This window comes from Pseudophryne corroboree, chromosome 3, assembly GCF_028390025.1.
Source record: "Pseudophryne corroboree isolate aPseCor3 chromosome 3, aPseCor3.hap2, whole genome shotgun sequence".
Lineage (NCBI taxonomy): Eukaryota > Metazoa > Chordata > Amphibia > Anura > Myobatrachidae > Pseudophryne > Pseudophryne corroboree.
The window spans coordinates 103,438,882-103,465,239 of NC_086446.1; the positions used below are offsets into that span (position 1 = coordinate 103,438,882).

The 26,358-nt window shown below is 48.0% G+C and overlaps 1 protein-coding gene across 3 annotated transcripts in view; it reads right to left on the minus strand.

Moving 5' to 3' along the window:
• Positions 1–26,358, minus strand: part of LOC135054897 (zinc finger protein 84-like) — a 97,967-nt gene that overhangs the window by 53,261 nt on the left and 18,348 nt on the right. For 2 of the 3 annotated variants that reach the window (XM_063958353.1, XM_063958352.1), the window contains exon 1: positions 21,744–21,880. The exons of the other annotated variant lie outside the window; for it this stretch is intronic. The gene's annotated coding sequence lies outside the window, so the exon portion shown is untranslated. Of the gene's footprint in view, positions 1–21,743; positions 21,881–26,358 lie in introns of those variants that run through there. 3 annotated transcript variants of the gene reach the window in all.

Here is a 26,358-nt window from a genome sequence, read left to right on the forward strand (position 1 = left end):
TTGGTCAAAGTATTGAACTTGTAAAACATAGCAAACGTGTTCAAACCAGACCAAGTAGCTGCTCCTCAGAGCTGTAAAGCCGAGACGCCCCGGGCAGCTGCCCAGGAAGAGCCCACTGACCTAGTAGAGTGGTTCTATACAGATCTTGGACATGGCAAACATGCCGTAGAATGAGCAAGCTGGATAGTAAGCCTAATCTAGCGTGCAATTGTCTGCTTTGAAGCAGGACACCCAAATTTATTGGGATCATAAAGAACAAACAGCGAGTATGATTTTCTGTGACGAGCTGTACATACACCTTCAAAGCCCTCACAACATCTAGGGATTTTGAGGTAGAGGAGGTGTCGGTAACCACAACAGGTTGGTTGCACTGGCAGATCCAGTAGGGGGCGATCAGGGCGAATGCCCCCCATAACATTGTCGTAGCCAAGCCCACTTCCTAATGCTGCAGAGCCGGGCACAGTGTGGCACAAGTCAGCTCACTGTCTATTCCTCAGATACAGGGCAGGCTGCTAAGAGGTACTCCACAGACTCTGCCCACACTCCCTCCCCTGTATTTCTGCAATCCCAGACCCCCACTGACACCCGACCTCTATCTCCAGGCTCCAGCCGCTATCACTTTTTTCTTATCTCTTCTCCTTGTCTGTCCGATCTCTGGGAGAGGAGGCAGCAGCAGCCCCTCCACTCTCCTCTGGTCTGGTAGTAGCATGCTTGCTCTCCCAGCACCTTCCCTCCTCCTCTGGCCAAGAACACATACAGTATACTAAGGTAATAGAACAATGCACGGTGCCTGAAAATACAGTATGGCTGTAATTGTGATAGCTACATATCTCTGCCTGGTTCACACTCACAGTATCTGTCTCTACCAGGTGAGCAAGTAGACAGACACTGGAGTTTGAATGGATTATACTCCACATCCCCCTGCCCACAGAAGAGAGAAGAGGGCATTGCTCCCATAGCTTTGCAGCTTGTTCTCCTGTTTAAATTGCTGAGATATCAACAAGATTTACGAGCCCATAAAGCTTGAGCAATACACCCCTAAGCTCTATACTTCACACTTTAAGATCCCATCCACCAGCTGACTGCTGCTTGGTCAATAAACCTCTACCAAATCATTAACCCTTTCAGGAGCAGCAAACCTGGATCCATAGAGATATTACCAGTGATGGAGCAGCTCTGACTGGGCCCTGAACACAAAAACCTTTTCACTTTCAGGGGTAGATGTAGGATCGCACAGGCTTATTTCATTGTGTGTGTGTGTGTGTGTGTGTGTGTGTGTGTGTGTGTGTGTGTGTGTGTGTGTGTGTGTGTGGACCCACTTCACCTCCAGTTCACAGTGAAGTGGGTCCACACATCAGCAGAATGTATTATCACTGATGCAGCCAATGTGGGAGAGGTTAAATTACCTGCCCAGTGATTTGGGCAGTCGAAATACGGACACCGGGATCCCGACAGTATCTGGACGACTTGTTAATCCTGGCAAAATATGGTGGCTCCAGGACAGACAATTGTGCAGGGGCCATCCATTCTGGATATCCGACTGGGTCCTGTTGACGACAGATGCCAGTCTAAGAGGTTGGGGCGCGGTGCTGGAGCAACACTCCCTTCAGGGTCGGTGGACCAAGGCGGAATCTCTCCTCTCGATCAACATTCTGGAATTGCGGGCGGTCTTCAATGCGTTGAACCTGGCCCAGCATTTAATTCTGAACCGTCCTGTTCAAGTACAGTCGGACAACGCCACCACAGTGGCTTACATAAATCATCAAGGCAGCACTCAAAGCCGTTTGGCAATGAAGGAAGTCTCACGGATTCAACATTGGGCGGAACGCCATCTACCGGCCATATCGGCAATATTCATTCCGGGAGTCCTGAATTGGGAAGCGGACTTTCTCAGTCGTCAGGACGTGCATGCCGGCGAGTGGGGCCTCCATCCAGAAGTGTTTCAACTCCTAGTGGAAAAGTGGGGCCTTCCAGACATAGATCTGATGGCGTCTCAACACAATCACAAGGTTCCGGTGTTCGGAGCAAGGACGAGGGATCCTCAAGCAGCATTCGTGGATGCGCTGGCGGTGCCGTGGAGGTTTCGGCTGCCGTACATGTTCCTCCGGTGTCACTCCTGCCCAGGGTAATTCGGAAGTTCAAGCACGAAAAAGGAATCGGCTTCTCATAGCTCCAGCGTGGCCCAGACGGCACTGGTTCTCAGACCTGCAAGGCCTATCGTCCGAGCGTCCACTTCTACTTCCACAACGCCCAGACCTCCTCGTTCAGGGCCCCTGTGTCTACCAGGACCTAGCCCGGCTGTCTTTGACGGCGTGGCTCTTGAAGCTTCCGTCTTAAGGGCTAAAGGGTTTTCTGAGGCGGCCAGTAAAACTATGTTGCGGGCCAAGAAACCGGCTTCGGCTCGGATTTACTATAGGGTCTGGCATTCTTACTTTGTTTGGTGCGCATCTCACAATTATGACGCTTCCAAGTTTAAAATAGCCAAGTTGTTGGCTTTTCTTCAGCAGGGCCTGGACTTAGGCCTGCGTCTGCCCTCCCTCAAGGTTCAAATATCTGCCTTGTCGGTGTGGTTTCAGAGAACAATTGCAACCTTACCTGATGTGCATACCTTTACACAGGGTGTGTTGCGTATCCAACCTCCCTATGTCCCGCCTGTGGCTCCTTGGGACTTGTAGCGCCTCCAAAACCACCAACAAGGGTCTCCGTTTGAACCTCTTGGTTCAGCTGATCTTAAGTGGCTTTCCCTTAAGGTGGTGTTTCTGCTGGCTATTGCTTCAGCTAGAAGAGTGTTGGATTTGAGTGCGTCGTCTTGTAGTTCTCCATATCGGATATCTCACCGTGACCGGGCGGTTCTTTGGACTCGTCCCGGATATTTACCCAAGGTGGTTTCTTCGTTCCACCTTAACCAGGAGATTGTGGTTCCGGCACTTGTTTCTCCTGATCGGTCTCCCAAAGAGCAGTCTTTGGATGTGGTACGGGCTCTCCGTATCTATGTGAAGAGAACTGCTTCTGTTAGGAAATCTGATTCTCTCTTTGTGCTGTTTGGATTTCACAAACGGGGATGGCCTGCTCACAAGCAAACTTTGGCCAGATGGATTAGAATGGTGATAGCACATGCTTATGTGAGGGCTGGTCTGTCAGCTCCTGCTCACATTACGGCCCATTCTACTCGGTCTGTCGGATTTTCTTGGGTGGCCCGCCGTGGTGCGACCCTTGAACAATTGTGCAAAGCGGCTAAGTGGTCCTCAGTGAACACGTTCATAAGGTTCTATGCCTTCGATACTGCCGCTTCCCAGGATGCTTCCTTTGGACGCAGGGTTCTTGTGCCCGCTACAGTGCGTCCCCTCCCATAAGGAACTGCTTTAGGACATCCCCTATGTCTATCCTTCTGGAGCCCAGTGTACCCCGCAGCAGAAAATGAGTTTTATGGTAAGAACTTACCTTTGTTAAAACTCTTTCTGCGAGGTACACTGGGCTCCACAAGGCGCCCACCCTGACGCACTTAGCTTCTTTGGGTTGGTATGGCATTAGCCACTGACACTTCTCCTGTCGTGAGAGTGTGGTGTATGTGGCTACTAACCGTTGTCGTCTATCTTCCTGCTACTGCATTGGGCTGGTTAACTAAACTGAGCTCCTGTGCAGGGAGGCGGGGTTATAGAGGAGGCGGCGCTATGCATTCTGGGAACAGTCAAAGCTTTTCAGCCTGTTGGTGCCTCGGATCAAGATCCTACTCTACACCCCTATGTCTATACTTGTGGAGCCCAGTGTACCTCAAAGAAAGAGTTTTAACAAAAGGTAAGTTCTTACCATAAAACTTTGTCTACTGCAAAGTCTTTGTATACAGTCCCATAACTGGTGCAAACTCAGACATTGCCAGTCGCTTCTCCCCCCTCTATTTGCACTTAGTGTCGATTCCACAGACAGCTGGATGATATTTTAAGCTGCGCATGCATGCCAGTCACACAGCACCTGCGTTCTAATTGTTAGCACTCAGAGAGGCAGAATTAAATCAACTGACACGTTATTACACAGTGTAGTTTTGTGTAGATGGGAAATGGGAGGAGTCCGTACTGAAAAGGGGAGGAGTTATGCAGAGGGGGTCAGGCTTGATAAACACCCCCCCCCCCCCCCAATGAAAAGTCTAGATCCACCTCTGGTTGGTTGATATGAAACGCAGACACAACCTTTGAAAGAAATTGCTGGCGAGTTCTGAGTTCAGCTCGATCCTCATGAAAAATCAAATAGGGGCTCTTGTGAGACAATGCCCCCAGTTCCGACACCCGCCTGGCTGAAGCCAGGGCCAACAGTGTAACGGTCTTCCACGTAAGAAACTTTACGTCCACCTCCTGTAAGGGCTCAAACCATTCCAGTTGGAGGAAAGTCCAAACAGCAACGTCTAAAATTGGTAATGACAATCCTGTACAGCGAATCTCAGGTATTCCTGATGGGGGGCATATATGAGGACATGAAGGTACGCATCCTTTATGTCCAGAGACACCATAAACTCCCCCTCCTCCATGTTGGCTATTATCGCTCTGAGTGATTCCATTTTGAATTTGAATCTTTTTATGTACAGGTTTAGGGATTTCAGATTCAAAATAGGTCTGACCGAATCGTCCGGTTTGGGGACCACAAATAAGGTTGAGTAGTAACCTCTTCCCTGCTGGTGCAGGGGAACCCTGATTATCACTTGCTGTATACACAGTGTTTGAATTGCAGCTAACACTACATCCCTTTCCGATGTGGAAGCTGGTAGGGCAGATTTGAAAAATCGGCGCGGGGGCACCTCCTCGAATTTCAATTTGTAACCCTGGGAAACTATTTCCAACACCCAGGGATTCAGGTCTGCACTGACGCAGGCCTGACTGAAAAGTCGAAGACGTGCCCCCACCGGTGCGGACTCCCTCAGGGGAGCCCCAGCGTCATGCTGTGGGTTTTGGAGCAGCCGGGGAGGACTTTTGTTCCTGGGCACCTGCCGAAGCAGGTGCTCTTTTGCCTCTGCCCTTACCTCTGGCGAGGAAAGAGGATCCCCGACCTCTTCTGGACTTGTGCGAACGAAAGGACTGCATCTGATAGGGTGTTACTTTCTTTTGCTGTTGGGGAATATATGGTAAAAAATTTGATTTACCTGCTGTAGCTGTGGAAACCAGGTCCGTCAGCCCATCCCCAAACAATACATCACCCTTATAGGGTAGTACTTCCATATGTTTTTTGGAATCCGCATCACCCGTCCATTGGCGAGTCCATAAGGATCTTCTCGCTGAGATAGACATAGCATTGGCCCTAGAAGCTAGCAATCCAATGTCCCTTTGAGCATCCCTCATAAATAAGACTGCGTCTTTTATATGGGCTAGAGTTAAGAATATAGTATCCTTATCCATATTATCAAATTGATCTGTCAGCTCATCTGTCCAAGCTGCAATTGCGCTACACTCCCATGCCGACGCAATTGTCGGTCTTAGCACAGCACCCGTATGAGAATAAATACACTTTAAGGTAGTTTCTTGCCTGCGATCTGCAGGGTCCTTAAGGGCCGCTGTGTCAGGAGACGGTAGCGCCACTTTCTTGGACAAGCGCGTCAGGGCCTTGTCCACAGTGGGGGATGATTCCCAAATCTCCCTGTCCTGCTTAGGAAAGGGGTATGCCATATAAATTATTTTGGGGATCTGCAGTCTCTTTTCCGGAGTCTCCCAAGCTTTTCCAAAGAAATCATTTAATTCATGAGATGTGGGAAAATTAATAATCTGTTTCTTTCCCTTAAACATGTGTACCATTGTGTCGGGGACCGAGGGTTCATCCTCAATATGCAACACATCCCTTATTGCCACAATCATACACTGAATGGTTTTAGTCACCCTAGGGTGCAATTTTACTTCGTCGTAGTCGACACTGGAATCAGAATCCGTGTCTGTAGTAGTGTCTTGTGTTAAGGGACGCTTTTGAGACCCCGACGGGCCCTGTGAGTCGGTCCAATCCGAGGATTGACCCCCTGATGTACCCCCTAATTTAGCCTTATCAAGCCTTTTATGTAAAGATGCCACACTTTCATTCAACATATGCCACATGTCCATCCAATCTGGAGTCGGCACAACCGACGGGGACACACCACTCATTTGCTCCACCTCCTCCTTGGAGAAGCCTTCCGCCTCAGACATGTCGACACACTTGTACCGACACCCCCCACACACAGGGATTAACCTATAAGGGGACAAAACCCCAACCAGGCCCTTAGGAGAGACAGAGATAGAGTATACCAGCATACACCAGCGCTTAAAAACACTGGAAAAAATATGACCAGATAGCGCTTTTTTATATATAATATACCAATTCCCACTCACTGCGTCACTAATGTGCCCCCCTCCTCTTTTTTCCAGCCTGTGAAGTTCAGCAGGGGAGAGACCAGGGAGCCAGCGTTCATGCATGCAGCTTCTGTGGAGAAAATGGCGCTGGTTAGTGCTGAGGATCAAGCCCCGCCCACCCGACGGCAGGCTTCGGTCCCAGTGACTGTTCTATTAAAATGGCGGGGGATCTTAGATTTACTGCCTCCGCAGCCTAATCTATCTGAATTTTCCCAAAAGTGAGGGATATTGCTGCCCAGGGCAAAATGATTTTTCAACAGAAAACTCTGGAGAGCTCTCGGCAGTGCACCCATTCTCCTCTGGGCACAAGATCTAACTGAGGTCTGGAGGAGGGGCATAGAGGGAGGAGCCAGTGCACACCCATAGTAAAAGTTCTTTTTAGGTGCTCTATCTCCTGCGGAGCCCATCTATACCCCATGGTCCTTACGGAGTCCCCAGCATCCTCTAGGACGTAAGAGAAAATAAGATTCCTTGTCCTCTCCTATCACTGTGTCATCCTTGATGTGCAGGACCTCCCTTATAGCTTCTATCAGGGCCTGTATTCCTTGTGACAGGGCTGCATCCCCCCACCTAAGTCTACCTCCCACTCCTCTGGGTCTGACACATCATCATCAATGTCAGCCTGCAGGATTTGGGCCAGAGTAAGCTTTTGTGGACAAATGGCAGGGGTATGAAACGCTGGCATGAGACTTGAATCTCTATTCATCAGGTCATCCATAGGCTGTCTTAACTGTTGCGTCTCTCAGTATGGGACAATTTATTAGAAATATCTGAGATCATCCCTTTTAGAGAATCCAACCATGCTGGTTCGGATCCACTAGTCAGAGAATGTGTACTACCCTGAGTACATTGTAGTGATCCCCCTGGAGAAGAAAAACACTCTGCAGTGCATGAAATACACTCCTTTGACATTGTAATGTGAAAGTACACACACACACACACACACCACAAAAGTTAAGCCCAGTTAACCCAAACAGAGCCCTTCTAGGGGAACACAGAGTATGATGGAGCCAGCCACACAGTGCCCTTCTTGCTAAAGCTGAGCTTAACTGGGTCGCAGACTAAATACCCTTAATAGGGTATTAGTATTCCTATACAGCCTCCCGCTATGACCCCCTGGTACTGCTGAGGTAATCTGGAGTCTTTGTGGAGGAGCTGCGTGTCTCTGTCAGGCTGTTCAGCTGCAGAGGGAAAATGGCGCTGGTGAGCCGCTGGGTCCGCTCAAAGTGAAGCCCCGCCCCTGTAATGGCGTGCCGTCTTCCCATTTTTTTTATACTGGCTGAGGTTATATGTGTGGTTTACAGTGGGTTAGAACCCCTGTAAACTTAGTGCCAGTGTGGGTATAGTTGTGGCTTTAACGCGCCCCTCACAGCGGAACATGTTATGTCTCTGAAGCCTGCAAACCTGTCAGCGCTGCGCTACTACCCTCATGCCGCCATTACCGGCAGCGACCCGCTAACTGGGACACCTGCCATCTATTCACCACTCTTCTTACTTCTGGCTCTGTTAGGGGTGGCAGCGTGCTGCGGGACTGTACAGTCACCGTGGTGGGGCTTGCGGATAGGTTCCTCAGGAGTTATGTCCTGTCAGCGGGGAATGGGACAATTAACCCTAGGGAGGTTGGGCCGTTGCCCCCCTAAGTCCCACAAAGCAGGCAGTCTGGTGCCAACCAGACCTGCCTGAAAACAACAAACAGAAAATAAATACAGAAAACTCTTCAGGAGCTTCCCTAAGCGTCACCAGCTCCTCCGGGCACATTTTCTAAACTGAGTCTGGTAGGAGGGGCATAGAGAGAGGAGCCAGCCCACACTATTAATTTCTTAAAGTGCCAAGGCTCCTAGTTGACCCATCTATACCACATGGTACGAATGTGGACCCCAGTTTCCTCTAGGCCATAGGTTCTCAAACTCGGTCCTCAGGACCCCACACAGTGCATGTTTTGCAGGTAACCCAGCAAGTGTATTAATTACTCACTGACACATTTTAAAAAGTCCACAAGTGGAGCTAATTATTTCACTTGTGATTCTGTGAAGAGACCTGCAAAACATGCACTGTGTGGGGCCCTGAGGACTGTGTTTGAGAACCTGTGCTCTAGGACTTAAGGGAAACCATGTTAACCTTAATTTTAGATTGTAAACTCTTGCGAGCGAGGCATTTTCATTCTTGCACTAGTGTGTAACGTCTGCACAGGTCTGACAGAGTGGTCCCCCAACAGTAGCCAAAAAAATAAGAATTTACTCACCGGTAATTCTATTTCTCGTAGTCCGTAGTGGATGCTGGGAACTCCGTAAGGACCATGGGGAATAGCGGGCTCCGAAGGAGGCTGGGCACTCTAGAAAGATTTTAGGACTACCTGGTGTGCACTGGCTCCTCCCACTATGACCCTCCTCCAAGCCTCATGTTAGGACACCGTGCCCGGACGAGCAGACATAAGGAAGGATTTAGAATCCCGGGTAAGACTCTTACCAGCCACACCAATCACACCGTACAACTCGTGATACAATATCCAGTTTGACAGTATGAAAACAACTGAGCCTCTCAACAGATGGCTCAACAATAACCCTTTTGTTAACAATAACTATTTACAAGTATTGCAGACAATCCGCACTTGGGATGGGCGCCCAGCATCCACTACGGACTACGAGAAATAGAATTACCGGTGAGTAAATTCTTATTTTCTCTAACGTCCTAGTGGATGCTGGGAACTCCGTAAGGACCATGGGGATTATACCAAAGCTCCCAAACGGGCGGGAGAGTGCGGATGACTCTGTAGCACCGAATGAGAGAACTCCAGGTCCTCCTCAGCCAGGGTATCAAATTTGTAGAATTTTTCAAACGTATTTGCCCCTGACCAAGTAGCTGCTCGGCAAAGTTGTAAAGCCGAGACCCCTCGGGCAGCCGCCCAAGATGAGCCCACCTTCCTTGTGGAATGGGCCTTTACAGATTTTGGCTGTGGCATGCCTGCCATAGAATGTGCAAGCTGAATTGTACTACAAATCCAGCGAGCAATAGACTGCTTAGAAGCAGGAGCACCCAACTTGTTGGGTGCATACAGGATAAACAGCGAGTCAGATTTTCTGACTCCAGCCGTCCTGGAAACATATATTTTCAGGGCCCTGACAACGTCTAGCAACTTGGAGTCCTCCAATTCACTAGTAGCCGCCGGCACCACAATAGGCTGGTTCAGGTGAAACGCTGACACCACCTTAGGGAGAAATTGGGGACGAGTCCTCAACTCTGCCCTATCCTGGCTGAAGCAAAGGCTAATAACATGATCACTTTCCACGTGAGATATTTCAGATCCACGGTTTTTAGTGGCTCAAACCAATGTGATTTTAAGAAACTCAACATCATGTTGAGATCCCAAGGTGCCACTGGAGGCACAAACGGGGGCTGAATATGCAGCACTCCTTTTACAAAAGTCTGAACTGCAGGTACTGAAGCTAGTTCTTTTTGAAAGAAAATCGACAGAGCCGAGATCTGTACTTTAATGGAGCCTAGTTTTAGGCCCATATCCACTCCTGCTTGCAGGAAATGCAGAAATCGACCTAGTTGAAATTCCTCTGTTGGGGCCTTATTGGCCTCGCACCATGCAACATATTTTCGCCATATGCGGTGATAATGCGTTGCCGTAACATCTTTCCTGGCCTTAATAAGCGTAGGAATGACTTCTTCCGGAATACCCTTTTCCTTTAGGATCCAGTGTTCAACCGCCATGCCGTCAAACGCAGCCGCGGTAAGTCTTGGAACAGACAGAGCCCCTGCTGTAGCAGGTCCTGTCTGAGCGGTAGAGGCCACGGGTCCTCTGAGAGCATCTCTTGAAGTTCCGGGTACCACGCTCGTCTTGGCCAATCCGGAACCACGAGAATTGTGTTTACTCCTCGCTTTTTTATTATTCTCAATACCTTTGGAATGAGAGGCAGAGGAGGGAACACATAAACCGACTGGTACACCCACGGTGTTACTAGAGCGTCCACAGCTATCGCCTGAGGGTCCCTTGACCTGGCGCAATATTTTTTTAACTTTTTGTTGAGACGGGACGCCATCATGTCCACCTGTGGTTTTTCCCAACGGTTTACCAGCATCTGGAAGACTTCTGGGTGAAGTCCCCACTCCCCCGGGTGGAGGTCGTGTCTGCTGAGGAAGTCTGCTTCCCAGTTGTCCACTCCCGGAATGAACACTGCTGACAGTGCTAGTACATGATTCTCCGCCCATCGGAGAATTTTTGTGGCTTCTGCCATCGCCATCCTGCTTCTTGTGCCGCCCTGTCGATTTACATGGGCGACTGCCGTGATGTTGTCTGACTGGATCAGCACCGGCTGGTGTAGGAGCAGGGATTTTGCTTGACTTAGGGCATTGTAGATGGCCCTTAGTTCCAGAATATTTATGTGAAGGGAAGTCTCCTGACTCGACCATAGTCCTTGGAAGTTTCTTCCCTGTGTGACTGCCCCCCAGCCTCGAAGGCTGGCATCCGTGGTCACCAGGACCCAGTCCTGTATGCCGAACCTGCGGCCCTCTAGAAGATGAGCACTCTGCAGCCACCACAGTAGAGACACCCTGGTTCTTGGAGACAGGGTTATTAAGCGATGCATCTGAAGATGCGATCCGTACCACTGGTCCAACAGGTCCCACTGAAAGATTCTGGCATGGAACCTGCCGAAGGGAATGGCTTCGTAAGAAGCCACCATCTTTCCCAGGACCCGCGTGCAGTGATGCACGGATACCTGTTTTGGTTTCAGGAGGTCTCTGACTAGAGATGACAACTCCCTGGCTTTCTCCTCCGGGAGAAACACTTTTCTCTGGACTGTATCCAGAATCATACCCAGGAACAGTAGCCGTGTCGTCGGAACCAGCTGTGACTTTGGGATATTCAGAATCCAGCCGTGCTGGTGCAGCACTTCCTGGGATAGTGCTACTCCCACCAACAACTGTTCCTTGGACCTCGCTTTTATTAGGAGATCGTCCAAGTACGGGATAATTAAAACTCCCTTTCTTCGAAGGAGTATCATCATTTCCGCCATAACCTTGGTAAATACCCTCGGTGCCGTGGACAGTCCAAACGGCAGCGTCTGGAATTGGTAATGGCAATCCTGTACCACAAATCTGAGGTACTCCTGGTGAGGATGGTAAATGGGGACATGCAAGTAAGCATCCTTGATGTCCAGGGATACCATGTAATCCCCCTCGTCCAGGCTTGCAATAACCGCCCTGAGCGATTCCATCTTGAACTTGAATTTCTTTATGTATGTGTTCAAGGATTTCAAATTTAGAATGGGTCTCACCGAACCGTCCGGTTTCGGTACCACAAATAATGTGGATTAATAACCCCGGCCTTGTCGAAGTAGGGGTACCTTTATTATCACCTGCTGAGAATACAGCTTGTGAATTGCCGTTAGCACCGCCTCCCTGTCTGAGGGAGCAATTGGCAAGGCAGATTTTAGGAACCGGTGGGGTGGGGACGCCTCGAATTCCAGCTTGTACCCCTGAGATACTATTTGCAGGATCCAGGGATCCACCTGTGAGCGAACCCACTGATCGCTGAAATTTTTGAGGCGACCCCCCACCGTACCTGGCTCCGCCTGTGGAGCCCCACCGTCATGCGGCGGACTTGGAAGAGGAAGCGGGGGAGGACTTTTGCTCCTGGGAACCTGCTGTTTGTTGCAGCCTTTTTCCCCTACCTCTGCCTCTGGACAGAAAAGACCCGCCTTTTCCACGCCTGTTTTTCTGGGTCCGAAAGGACTGAACCTGATAAAACGGCGCCTTCTTAGGCTGTGAGGGGACATGGGGTAAAAATGCTGACTTCCCAGACGTTGCTGTGGAAACTAGGTCCGAGAGACCATCCCCAAATAATTCCTCACCCTTATATGGCAACACTTCCATGTGCTTTTTAGAATCTGCATCTCCTGTCCACTGGCGAGTCCATAAGCCTCTCCTAGCAGAAATGGACAATGCACTTACTTTAGATGCCAGTCGGCAGATTTCCCTCTGTGCATCTTTCATATATAAGACTGAGTCTTTTATATGGTCTATGGTTAACAGGATCGTGTCTCTGTCTAATGTGTCAATATTTTCTGACAGTTTATCTGACCAAGCAGCGGCAGCACTGCACATCCAAGCTGACGCAATAGCTGGCCTAAGTATAATGCCTGTGTGTGTATATACAGACTTCAGGATCGCCTCCTGCTTTCTATCAGCAGGTTCCTTGAGGGCGGCCGTATCCGGAGACGGTAGTGCCACCTTTTTAGAAAAACGTGTGAGCGCTTTATCCACTCTAGGGGGTGTTTCCCAACGTGACCTATCCTCTGGCGGGAAAGGGAACTCCATTAGTACCTTCTTAGGAATTACCAATTTTTTATCAGGGAAAGCCCACGCTTCTTCACACACTTCATTTAATTCATCTGATGGGGGAAAAACTACGGGTAGTTTTTTCTCTCCAAACATAATACCCTTTTTAGTGGTACCAGTAGTTATATCAGAAATGTTCAAAACCTCTTTCATTGCCTCAATCATACAGTGAATGGCCTTAGTGGGCATCAGGTTTGACTCATCGTCGTCGACACTGGTGTCAGTATCAGTGTCGACATCTGGGTCTGCTTGAGGTAGCGGGCGTTTTAGAGCCCCTGACGACCCATGCGACGCCTGGGCAGGCACGAGCTGAGAAGTCGGCTGTCCCACATTTGGCATGTCGTCGATTTTCTTATATAAGGAGTCTATACGTGCACTCATTACTTTCCATAAGTCCATCCACTCAGGTGTCTGCCCCGCAGGGGGTGACATCCCTTCTAAAGGCATCTGCTCCGCCTCCACATCATTATCCTCATCAAACATGTCGACACAGCCGTACCGACACACCGCACACACACAAGGAATGCTCCGAATGAGGACAGGACCCACAAAAGCCCTTTGGGGGGACAGAGTGAGAGTATGCCAGCACACACCAGAGCGCTATATAATGCAGGGACTAACTGAGTTATGTCCCCTATAGCTGCTTTTTATATTATATATGTATTGCGCCCAAATTTAGTGCCCCCCCTCTCTGTTTTTACCCTGTTCTGAAGTGTAGACTGCAGGGGAGAGCCAGGGAGCTTCCTTCCAGCGGATCTGTGAAGGAGAAATGGCGCCAGTGTGTCTGAGGGAGATAGCTCCGCCCCTTTTCCGCGGCCTATTCTCCCGCTTTTTTCTGGATTCTGGCAGGGGAATTTACCACATATATAGCCTCTAGGGCTATATATTGTGGTATTTTTGCCAGCCAAGGTGTTTTTATTGCAGCTCAGGGCGCCCCCCCCCAAGCGCCCTGCACCCTCAGTGACCGGAGTGTGAAGTGTGCATGAGGAGCAATGGCGCACAGCTGCAGTGCTGTGCGCTACCTTGGTGAAGACTGATGTCTTCTGCCGCCGTTTTTCCGGACCTCTTCTTGCTTCTGGCTCTGTAAGGGGGACGGCGGCGCGGCTCCGGGACCGAACACCAAGGACTGGGCCTGCGGTCGATCCCTCTGGAGCTAATGGTGTCCAGTAGCCTAAGAAGCCCAATCCGGCTGCAAGCAGGCGAGTTCGCTTCTTCTCCCCTTAGTCCCTCGCTGCAGTGAGCCTGTTGCCAGCAGGTCTCACTGAAAACAAAAAACCTAAAACTATACTTTTTTCTAAGGGCTCAGGAGAGCCCCTAGTGTGCATCCAACCTCGGCCGGGCACGAAATCTAACTGAGGCTTGGAGGAGGGTCATAGTGGGAGGAGCCAGTGCACACCAGGTAGTCCTAAATCTTTCTAGAGTGCCCAGCCTCCTTCGGAGCCCGCTATTCCCCATGGTCCTTACGGAGTTCCCAGCATCCACTAGGACGTTAGAGAAATAAGATTTTACTCACCGGTAAATCTATTTCTCGTAGTCCGTAGTGGATGCTGGGAACTCCGTAAGGACCATGGGGAATAGCGGCTCCGCAGGAGACTGGGCACATCTAAGAAAGATTTAGGACTACCTGGTGTGCACTGGCTCCTCCCACTATGACCCTCCTCCAGACCTCAGCTAGGATACTGTGCCCGGAAGAGCTGACACAATAGGGAAGGATTTTGAATCCCGGGTAAGACTCATACCAGCCACACCAATCACACCGTATAACTCGTGATATTATACCCAGTTAACAGTATGAACATAACAGAGCCTCTCAACAGATGGCTCAACTATAACCCTTTTAGTTAGGCAATAACTATATACAAGTATTGCAGACAATCCGCACTTGGGATGGGCGCCCAGCATCCACTACGGACTACGAGAAATAGATTTACCGGTGAGTAAAATCTTATTTTCTCTGACGTCCTAGTGGATGCTGGGAACTCCGTAAGGACCATGGGGATTATACCAAAGCTCCCAAACGGGCGGGAGAGTGCGGATGACTCTGCAGCACCGAATGAGAGAACTCCAGGTCCTCCTCAGCCAGGGTATCAAATTTGTAGAATTTAGCAAACGTGTTTGCCCCTGACCAAGTAGCAGCTCGGCAAAGTTGTAAAGCCGAGACCCCTCGGGCAGCCGCCCAAGATGAGCCCACTTTCCTCGTGGAATGGGCTTTTACTGATTTCGGATGCGGCAGTCCAGCCGCAGAATGCGCCAGCTGAATTGTACTACAAATCCAGCGAGCAATAGTCTGCTTAGAAGCAGGAGCACCCAGCTTGTTGGGCGCATACAGGATAAGTAGCGAGTCAGTTTTCCTGACTCGCGCCGTCCTGGAAACATAAATTTTCAAGGCCCTGACTACGTCCAGTAACTTGGAATCCTCCAAGTCCCTAGTAGCTGCAGGCACTACAATAGGTTGGTTCGATTGTAAAGCCGATACCACCTTAGGGAGAAACTGGGGACGAATCCTCAATTCTGCCCTATCCATATGGAAAATCAGATAAGGGCTTATACATGACAAAGCCGCCATTTCTGATACACGCCTGGCCGAAGCCAAGGCCAACAACATGACCACTTTCCACGTGAGATATTTCAGATCCACGGTTTTAAGTAGCTCCATGATTTTAGGAATCTCAACACCACGTTGAGATCCCAAGGTGCCACTAGAGGCACAAGTTGGGGCTGAATATGCAGCACTCCCTTTACAAATGTCTGAACTTCAGGTAGTGAAGCCAGTTCTCTCTGGAAGAAAATCGACAGAGCCGAAATCTGGACCTTAATGGAAGCCAATTTTAGGCCCATAGTCACTCCTGACTGTAGGAAGTGCAGAATTCGACCCAGTTGAAATTCCTCTGTTGGGGCCTTCCTGGCCTCATACCAAGCAACATATTTTCACCATATGCGGTGATAATGTTTTGCGGTCACATCTTTCCTAGCCGTAATCAGCGTAGGAATGACTTCCTCCGGAATGCCTCTTTCCTTTAGGATCCGGTGTTCAACCGCCATGCCGTCAAACGCAGCCGCGGTAAGTCTTGGAACAGACAGGGCTCCTGCTGCAGCAGGTCCTGTCTGAGCGGCAGAGGCCATGGGTCCTCCGAGATCATTTTTTGAAGTTCTGGGCACCAAGCTCTTCTTGGCCAATCCGGAACCACGAGTATAGTTCTTACTCCTCTCCTTCTTATTATTCTCAGTACCTTGGGTATGAGAGGCAGAGGAGGGAACACATACACCGACTGGTACACCCACGGTGTTACCAGAGCGTCCACAGCTATCGCCTGAGGGTCCCTTGACCTGGCGCAATATTTTTTTATTTATTTTTTATAGCTTTTTGTTGAGGCGGGACGCCATCATGTCCACCTGTGGCCTTTTCCAATGGTGTACAATCCTTTGAAAGACTTCTGGATGAAGTCCCCACTCTCCCGGGTGGAGGTCGTGTCTGCTGAGAAGATCTGCTTCCCAGTTGTCCGCTCCGGGAATGAATACTGCTGACAGTGCTAACACATGATTTTCCGCCCATCGGAGAATCCTTGTGGCTTCTGCCATCGCCATCCTGCTTCTTGTGCCGCCCTGTTGGTTTACATGGGCCGTGATGATGTCTGACTGAATCAGTACCGGCTGGTTTTGAAGCAGGGGTTTTGCTTGACTTAGGGCATTGTAAATGTCCCTCAGTTCCAGAATATTTTTGTGTAGGGAAATCTCCTGGTTTGACCATAGCCCCTGGAAGATACTTCCCTGTGTGACTGCCCCCCAGCCTTGAAGGCTGGCATTCGTGGTCACCAGGACCCAGTCCTGTATGCCGACTCTGCGGCTCTCTTGAAGATGAGCACTCTGCAGCCACCACAGCAGAGACACCCTAGTCCATGGAGACAGGGTTATCAGTCGATGCATCTGATATGCGACCTGGACCACTTGTCCAACCGGTTCCACTGAAAAAGTTCTTGCATGGAACCTATCGAATGGAATTGCTTCGTAGAAAGCTACCATTTTTCCCAGGACTCGCGTGCAGTGATGCACCGACACCTGTTTTGGTTTCAGGAGGCCTCTGACTAGAGATGACAGCTCCTTGGCCTTCTCCTCCAGCAGAAACACTTATTTCTAGTCTGTGTCCAGAACCATTCCCAGGAACAGTAGATGTGTCGTAGGGACCAGCTGTGACTTTGGAATATTTAGAATTCAACCGTGCTGTTGTAGCACTTCAGAGATAGTGCCACCCCTACCAACAACTGCTCCCTGGACCTCGCCTTTATCAGGAGATCGTCCAAGTATGGGATAATTTAAAACTCCCTTTTTTCGAAGGGGTATCATCATTTCGGCCATTACCTTGGTAAATACCCTCGGTGCCGTGGACAGGCCCAACGGCAACGTCTGGAATTGGTAATGACAATCCTGTACCACAAATCTGAGGTACTCCTGGTGAGGATGGTAAATGGGACATGCAGGCAAGCATCCTTGATGTCCAGATATACCATGTAATCTCCCTCGTCCAGGCTTGGAATAATCGCCCTGAGCGATTCCATCTTGAACTTGAATTTTTTTATATATGTGTTCAAGGATTCCAATTTTAAAATGGGTCTCACCGAACCCTCAGGTTTCGGTACCACAAACATTGTGGAATAGTAACCCCGGCCTTGTTAAAGGAGGGGTACCTTGATTATCACCTGCTGGAAGTGCAGCTTGTGAATTTCCGCCAGTACTACCTCTCCGAGGGCAGCAGGCAAGGCTGATTTGAGGTAACGGCGAGGGGGAGTCGCCTCGAACTCTAGCTTGTATCCCTGTGATACAACTTGCAGAACCCAGGGATCTACCTGTGAGCGAGCCCAGAGGTCGCTGAAGTTCCCGAGACGCGCCCCCACCGCACCTGGCTCCACCTGTGGAGTCCCAGTGACATGCGGTGGACTCAGAGGAAGCGGGAGAAGATTTTTGTTTCCCTCTTCCCTTGTCTCTGTGCAGAAAGGAAGCGCCTTTGACCGTTTGCTTTTCTGAAGCCGAAAGGACTGTACTTGATAATATAGTTTTCTTAGGCTGTGAGGAAACCTGAGGTAAAAATTTTTCCTTCCCAGCTGTTGCTGTGGATACGAGGTCCCAAAGACCATCCCCAAACAATTCCTCACTCTTATAAGGCAGAATCTCTATGTGCCTTTAAAGTCAGCATCACCTGTCCACTGCTGGGTCCCTAATACCCTCCTAGCAGAATGGACATTGCATTAATTTTGGATGCCAGCCGGTAAATATCCCTCTGTGCATCCCTCATATATAAGACTACGTCTTTAATATGCTCTATGTTAGCAAAATAGTATCCCTGTCTAGTGTATTATATTATCAGACAGGGTATCAGACCACGCCGCAGCAGCACTATCCATGCGGAGGCAATTTGCAGGTCTCAGTATAGTACCTGAGTGTGTAAATACAGACTTCAGGATAGCCTCCTGCTTTTTATCAGCAGGCACCTTCAAAGTGGCCGTATCCTAAGACGGCAGTGCCACCTTATTTGACAAACGTGTGAGCGCCTTATCCACCCTAGGGGATATCTCCCAACGTGACCTATCCTCTGGCGGGAAAGGGTACGCCGTGAGTAACCTTTTAGAAATTACCAGTTTCTTATCGGGGGAACCCACGCTTTTTCACACACTTCATTCACTCATCTGATGGTGGAACAAAACACTGCCTGCTTTTTCTCCCCAAACATAAAACCCTCTTTTAAAAAGGTACTTGGGTTAATGTCAGAAATGTGTAACACATTTTTTTTTTTTTATTTTATTGCCGGGATCAAGTCACGGATGTTCCTAGTGGATTGTGTATATGTCTCAACCTTGTCGACACTGGAGTCCGACTCCGTGTCGACATCTGTGTCTGCCATCTGAGGGAGCGGGCGTTTTTGAGCCCCTGATGGCCTTTGAGACGCCTGGGCAGGCGCGGGCTGAGAAGCCGGCTGTCCCACAGCTGTTACGTCATCCAGCCTTTTATGTAAGGAGTTGACACTGTCGGTTAATACCTTCCACATATCCATCTACTCTGGTGTCGGCCCCACAGGGGGCGACATCACATCTATCGGCATCTGCTCCGTCACCACATAAGCCTCCTCATCAAACATGTCGACACAGCCTTACCGACACACCGCACACACACAGAGAATGCTCTGACTGAGGACAGGACCCCACAAAGCCCTTTGGGGAGACAGAGAGAGAGAGTATGCCAGCACACACCAGAGCGCTATATAATGCAGGGATAACACTATAATTGAGTGATTTTTCCCCCAATAGCTGCTAGTATACATATATTGCGCCTAAATTTAGTGCCCCCCCTCTCTTTTTAACCCTTTGAGCCTGAAAACTACAGGGGAGAGCTTTCTTCCAGCTGCACTGTGAAGAGAAAATGGCGCCAGTGTGCTGAGGGAGATAGCTTCGCCCCTTTTTCGCGGACTTTTCTCCCGCATTTTTAAGGAATCTGGCAGGGGTATTTATCACATATATAGCCTCTGGGCAGAGCCGGCCCTAGCCACTATGATGCCCTAGGCAAGATTTTGGCTGGTGCCCCCTAGCACCATCGCTATTTCTGCCTCTGACCCTGCGCCCCTTTCCCAGCACCATCACCCCTCACCCATAGCAGTCCCCTTTTTGTTTTCCTATCCCCTGTAATTTAAATAAGAACAGGGCGCACATTCGGCGTACAGCCCAAAAAGGTATGTGTTTTTGCTGGCAATGGGCATGGCCACACAATAGTACCCCCAATTCAAATTATGCCTCACAGTAGTGCAACTTTATTCACAATTTATCATGTGATAGTGTCCCTTATTCACATTACATCACACAGTAGTACCACTGTACCTTATATACGTTACTCCTTGCAGCACTGCCCCTCATTCACATAACATCATACTGAATTGCTCCTTATTCACATTATACCACACCGTATAGCCCTTTATTCTCATTACACCACACCATATTGCTGCTTATTCACATTACACCACACCATATTGCTCTTTATTCACATTAGACCACACAGTAGTGCCCTTTCTATACGTTACGCCACACAGTAGAGCACCTTATACACATAATGACACACATTGGTAATGCATTTATACACATAATACCACACAGTAATGCCCCTTACACATATGACACACATTATTAATGTCCTTATAAACAGTGTGCCTTACACATTATGCCAACCCTTATTAATGCCCTTATACACATAATTTTCCTTATACATATGCCGCACATTGTTAATGCCCTCATACACATAATGACACACATAATGTCCCTTACACATATACCGCACATTATTAGTGCCCTTATACCCATAATGACACACATAGTGCCCCAGACACATACAGTATGTTACACATTATTAATGCCCTTATACAAATAATGACATATAGTTCCTGGCGTGAGTCAACTGGCAGCTCTGCTAACGTCGAGTGCCTATTTTTTTTTTATGAAAATGCATCTTATTTGCATTGCTATGTGGCAAGGATGCACAAGCAGCTTCAGCTGATTAAAATGATATGCAGCATGCCTATATATTGTGTGCGACTGTGGCTGTATCTGCATACGAAATGCTGCACACAGTATATAGGCATGCCGCATATCATTTTAATCAGCAGAAGCTGCTCGTGCCCCTAGGCATACCAGATGCCCTAGGCAATTGCCTAGTTTGCCTATACCTAAGGCCGGCTCTGCCTCTGGGGCTATATATTGTGATATATTTGCCAGCCAAGGTGTTTTTATTGCTTCTCAGGCCCCCCCCCCCCCAGCGCCTTGCACCCTCAGTGACCGGAGTGTGAAGTGTGTATGAGGAGCAATGGCGCACAGCTGCAGTGCTGTGCGCTACCTTGGAGAAGACTGATGTCTTCAGCCGCCGATTTTCCGGACTCTTCTTGCTTCTGGCTCTGTAAGGGGGCCGGCGGCGCGGCTCCGGGACCGAACATCAATGGACAGTTCCATGCGGTCGATCCCTCTGGAGCTAATGGTGTCCAGTAGCCTAAGAAGCCCAAACTACCCACAGTTAGGTAGGTTCGCTTCTTCTCCCCTTAGTCCCTCGTTGCAGTGAGCCTGTTGCCAGCAGGTCTCACTGTAAAATAAAAAACCTAAAATATACTTTCTTCCTAGGAGCTCAGGAGAGCCCCTAGTGTGCATCCAGCTCGAGCCGGGCACAGGATTCTAACTGAGGTCTGGAGGAGGGTCATAGTGGGAGGAGCCAGTGCACACCAGGTAGTCCTAAATCTTTCTTAGATGTGCCCAGTCTCCTGCGGAGCCGCTATTCCCCATGGTCCTTACGGAGTTCCCAACATCCACTAGGACGTCAGAGAAACTAGGACTGTCCGCTGAATTCGGAACGAATGGGAGGTATGGTCTAAAGTGATGCACCAACTGTCCTGGACATCACACTTATTTTACAGTTGCAGTCACCTATGGAGAACTAGTTAATTAATGGAGGTTTTAACAAAGGTGAACCATTAGATATTGTGAAGTCCAGGAGCAGAGCATTTCATAACTGCTGGAAGGGGTCATGCATACCTCCCAACATGACCCACTCCAGGAGGGACAGAATGCTCTGCTTCTGGACTTCTCTCTTAATTTATGACTGCCATTACCTGTGCTGAAACACCTTTCTTATTCATTAACCTGACAGGTACCGACAATCCCGTCATGTATTAAACTATATAATGCTTTAACCATTTGCAGCTGCTTAGCTATAATATCCAAATTCAATATGACACACACACCATATCCATTATTTTCCACTGAACGGCCTCCCCAAAACTATGCAGACAAACAATGGTAGCTCCACCATCCCATTCACTGAAAAAGTAACATTGTTATATGCAGACTTTGAAAAGCAACACGCATGGCGTCTCCATGCGATGCGCAGCGGCAGCCATTTTCCCGAAGACCAACATTACTTTACATATACACACATGAACTACAGTAGCGAAACCGGAGACATTTAAGTCACTAACATAACAAGTGTTAGCCTCGGCACTGAAATACAAAAGCAGCTCACCGGGTTAGGGGCAATGAATCTCGAAAAATGCTCCACAATGCCGGGCTGTAAGCTAGACAATGTGAGGGACCGTGTGTAAGAAGAAACTATGTGGCTCCGACCCCAACATATAGCAACCATTCGCGCATGCGCAATACGTGTACTGTGGCTAGTTTAGGGAAACAGTAGACATTACGTCACCAGATTTGGAATGCCGCTGCCATGATTGATAAGGGCAATAGGAAGTTTGCTCCTGAATCCTATTATCCACGAAAATGTTTGCTTTTTATTTTTATTTTTTTCCGGTCTGGACAATACCGGAGGCAGAATTGACCAACCTGTGTGATTTCCAATGACAGCACTACTCCCCTTCTCCTTTTACCACTTTGCTAGCATATATATTAGACAAAATCTTGCCCACATTGCAAAATAAACCAGTTGCTTTGATGAACGTCATGTTAGTTTCCAGACAACAACTGCATCATGTAATAAGAAAAAATAAAATAGTGCAATAAAGACACTCCCTGCTGCTGTTCAGTACATTTTGTCTACTGATCATACACCTGAAATCAACATTTGAACTTGAACTCAGGCAATATAAATTCTATTGCCTGTTGTTTCCCTTATTTGCACAGTACAAATGTTTTTTGGTGTATGTAGATCCCTATAGATCTTGGTAATTTAGGTCTGTTGCTACTTACCTACTTTACCGGATTATCTAATTCTTACCCATTTAACTAGGAAGGAGGGGGAGTGAGTGGGGGTGATTCTCGGCAAAGTCTTCTGCATGAAAAATGGCTTTCCGTGGAATTGAAAACAACAGTCTCAGAATAAAGGGCCCTTCACACTTGGCGATATTGAAGGACGATATGAACGATATTGTTCAAACATGAACGATAAATCGCATACCCTACAACATTTTACACCTAAAAATTGGTACAAACTCAAAAATGGGGCATGGCCACGGATAAAGGGGATGTGGCCACGCCCCTTTTCCTATACTGTCAATGGACGTTTGGAGAGCTAAAAATCGGTAGACCATTAAAAAAAAGGTACTGTACGTGCCAAAAAGGTACAGCTGGAGGGTATGAAATTGTTCATATCGTTCAGTGTGGATGCATCAACGATTAATGATGTGCGTCCCCGCAGTCGTTCATGATTGGTCGATCATCGTTTATTCATGGAAGCCAATTTGGACGATATCAATGAAATGTAATGTCATATCATCCAAATCAGCTATAAAAATCGTGCAGTGTGTATAAAAAAAATGGTTGACAGAAAATCGGCCAAATCGCCAAGTGTGTAGAGCCCTTAAGGTCAGTCACCCACACTGCAATCTGTGGTCAGCACTTTTTTTTTACCAGCGCAAAAATACTTGCAAGTCCTGGGGCTGATGGTGCGGACCTTAGAGGCCACACCTTTGTGTCATTGCGGACCAGGGAATTTGAGTCAGCCATACTCCAGCAGTGGGGTCAATGCCTCCATGCCTTAAATTGACACTTCATTCTGTACTACAATCTACAGGCATGGTTACTCACGGTTGGCACAGTGTTTAGCATTTCCATTTCACATCATTGAGGTCCTAAGTTCCATTTCTGACCAAGGCATATATGTGTGGAGTTTGTATTGATAATGCTGATTTAATTACCTTATAACTTTCACTATATGTAGGTAAGAGACTCAGTACACAATTGGCGTATGGGGTACCGTAAGGGTACGCACTTAGCGTAGCAGATGCTCAGCCGTGATCGAGACGCACAAGCGGCACGCTCGCTCACAGCTTTACGCTTGGTATCGAACACGCTATAGGCGGCCGACTACCGAAATGCTACGCTACTAGCGTAGCGGACGCTGTGACCGCGAGGAGAACGCGAGCGGCGCAGACGCTCACGGGATGACACTCAGTAAACCTTGTATGCAACACACTGAAAGATTGAGTTTGTATTGTAAACCTTACTACTGAAATACTGCAGCGATATAACGCTGCTTAACCTTGTTAATATAAAAGCTGTTTGAGCGATTGAGACGCTCCGAATACCCTCAGCAATGTAATAAACACACAATACCTTGCTAAGGCTCCAAAACCTTTACTAACAAGATTTAGTTATATCAAAAGGGGAAATACAGTTAACAGTTCATACACTACAGGCTAACATCAATATCTAACAGAATAACTACACGTAAATATACAATAGCGGCACAATCGCAAACAATAACATACAATGAGAGAGAGAGAGAACGTGGCAAAATTACAGTCAGAGATTAAGAATGGTCACAGAGAGTACTTACACACTGGGGAATGATTAGCTGCGCAGTCCTGGTTACCAGCTCTGGGTTAGTCAATGATGAAAACCGTTGTGAAGAGAAGACTGAGCTGGGCCAGGCTGCCTGTTCTTATATACCCTACATACAGTATACTACAAAGGGACCTATAATCTCATTGTTCATTGGACACAGGAATGTCTCCCCGCATTATAACAAAAGGTCATAGGTTGGTTTGAACAGGTGGGCTGTGACTATATCAAACTGCTCAGGTGGGAGGGATTCTCAGGATTCCCGCCGCATTGATAATGAACCGCAAATATAGTAAATGTCCAGAAACTACTAATAGACATAACTATATGCAGGAGCGATTAATCTTTACCTAACCAGCACCGGATTGTTCCTAATAAAATGTTCTTTAGTTAGGTACCAAACACCACCGCTCAGACCCTATCTGACCCTTCGTATCATGCAAAGAGGAATTCCTCTGTCCAGGGACCAGTTACAATAAACAAACTTACAGTTATTATTAAGGGGAACATTATCTATAAAACAAACTATTTGGATTTACTATGTAACGATTGAGTCGCCCGCTAGACGCATGCAAACTCTACCGTAAATGCACATACCACGCGCCCGAGCGCACGGCCGTGGAGGAGCCGGCACGCAACTGCGAATATGCGCACGCACGGGAGAGAATGTGCATGTGCAGCGGACAAGCACATGGGGTGAATATATGGCAACGTGTAGCATGATATTTTTCCGACTTTGACAGTCCACCCTTTGGCAGTCATCAATAACTGCCACTTCCTAAAACAGTTAAAAAAAAAAGAAAAATATAGGTCATCATGTAAATACCATTTTATGATTGGGTAAAGGGAGGAGAGGAGAAGGTGGGAAAAAGGTATGACCTAGTGAGATAGTAGAAGCATGTGTGTATGAATCCATGTTTGAGGGGTCATGTATCATCGTGCCGTACGTGTTTTAAATCAAGCTTCGAGGTATTGCGATGTATACATTTGAATCCTTCTTTTCCCGTATTAAGGGTCTGTGGATGGGCTGTCAAACTCTACCGAGCTCTTTTCGGCTTTTGGTTGCAACAAATGGGGGAGCACATTTAGTTGATGATACATGAATGGGGGGAATATGCGAATGCTGATATCTGTGTCTATATTCCCTATCGACTATGTGTGTCATTACCTGAAGGTTGTAGAGGTGAAGATAAGAAGCAATTATTATAAATGCAGTCATAAACTATGTGAGTTTAGTATGCATTCGCCGATTGAGGTCTTGTCTTGTGTCTTGTCTTGATGTACATGTTGTCTGATGTCTCTTGATACTTTTGCTATAAATGGCGACAAAAGCTTATCCATTGTCCAGAAAGTTACAGTCTCTAAAGTATTTGGGCTTTCGTAAAAATTTAAAGTCACTAGGGATATTGGGGGTCTGTGGTATAGTCCATCAATGGTCTGTATAAAAGAGGTTGTCAAATTCTTCTTCCAAGCGGATGTCTTTGTACCTTGGAGGAAAACAAAGGAGAAACGGGTGAAAGAAACGGACCGTGGAATCACATTTTCATCACAACATTGTCTCTATCGTTGGGTCATAAATCAAATTTGTTGTTGTTATTATAGTGTCTTCGCTCCTCAGACTCATCACTCTGGTATTACCTTTACACTTCGTTAAAATCCGAACGCATCTAAATATCAGGCCAACAAATATGACGACTCCCAATATACACAAGAGAAATTTCCCTACATCCATGATAATACCTTGGGCCCATTCTCCTAAGCCCGAGAACCAATTTCGTGGGTTCAACCATGACACCCAACCGGTCAGCTCATTACCCACAGCAGCGAGAGTGAGATTGTGTCTCCTTCGGAACTCCCACTTTAATTGCAAAATGTCATCCATCTTTTGGTCTATGACCTCCACTGGGTCCTCTGTGCTGTTTGTGATATACGTGCAGCACTTTATTCCATATTGAGTTGCTAGGGTAACACAATACCCGCCTGTCACAGCTGTGAGGTAATTGAGAATCATCCTATGCTGAACCAGTTCTGTTTTGTAGGCTTGTAACTCTCTCCCAGTATACCTGAATGTGTCGTCATACATTTCGGTGATATTGTCTAATAAATTTGCAAGCGCAGATATATATCTATAGTTTAACACTCCTCTGGCGGTACGAGTGACATCTAACGCGAGTAGGACTTGAATCCCGGTGGATTCATGGATCAAGTCAGAGGCCGGATGCTCTGCTCTTTCTATCAGGTGCCGTTTAACGATGTGCTCGTAATGAGTGTGAGTACAAGGAGCTTGGGCACCACGGTGAATATCTTTCATTTTGTTATGGGATACAGTCATTACTTCAGGC